Genomic DNA, 237 nt, shown 5'->3' with positions numbered 1-237 from the left:
CAATCAGAGGTCTCCGTTCTCCCAAACAGAGCCCGCCCACAGCAGGGATTTAGCCATATAAGGGCAAGGAATGTTGAGCCTGTGTCTGCTTATGACACACAGAGCATGAGATACTCAGAGGAATCCACATGAAATGACAGGAAAAGAGATAAGCTGCCTTATTTAGAGAAAACTGGACTCACATCTGTGTGAGTGTGTGAGTGTGTGAGTGTGTGTGTGTGTGTGTGTGTGTGTGTG

The sequence above is a fragment of the Sinocyclocheilus anshuiensis genome, unplaced genomic scaffold (genome assembly GCF_001515605.1).
Source record: "Sinocyclocheilus anshuiensis isolate Anshui unplaced genomic scaffold, SAMN03320099.WGS_v1.1 scaffold91, whole genome shotgun sequence".
Classification (NCBI taxonomy): Eukaryota; Metazoa; Chordata; class Actinopteri; order Cypriniformes; family Cyprinidae; genus Sinocyclocheilus; species Sinocyclocheilus anshuiensis.
Note: the sequence above shows the minus strand (reverse complement) of the source record.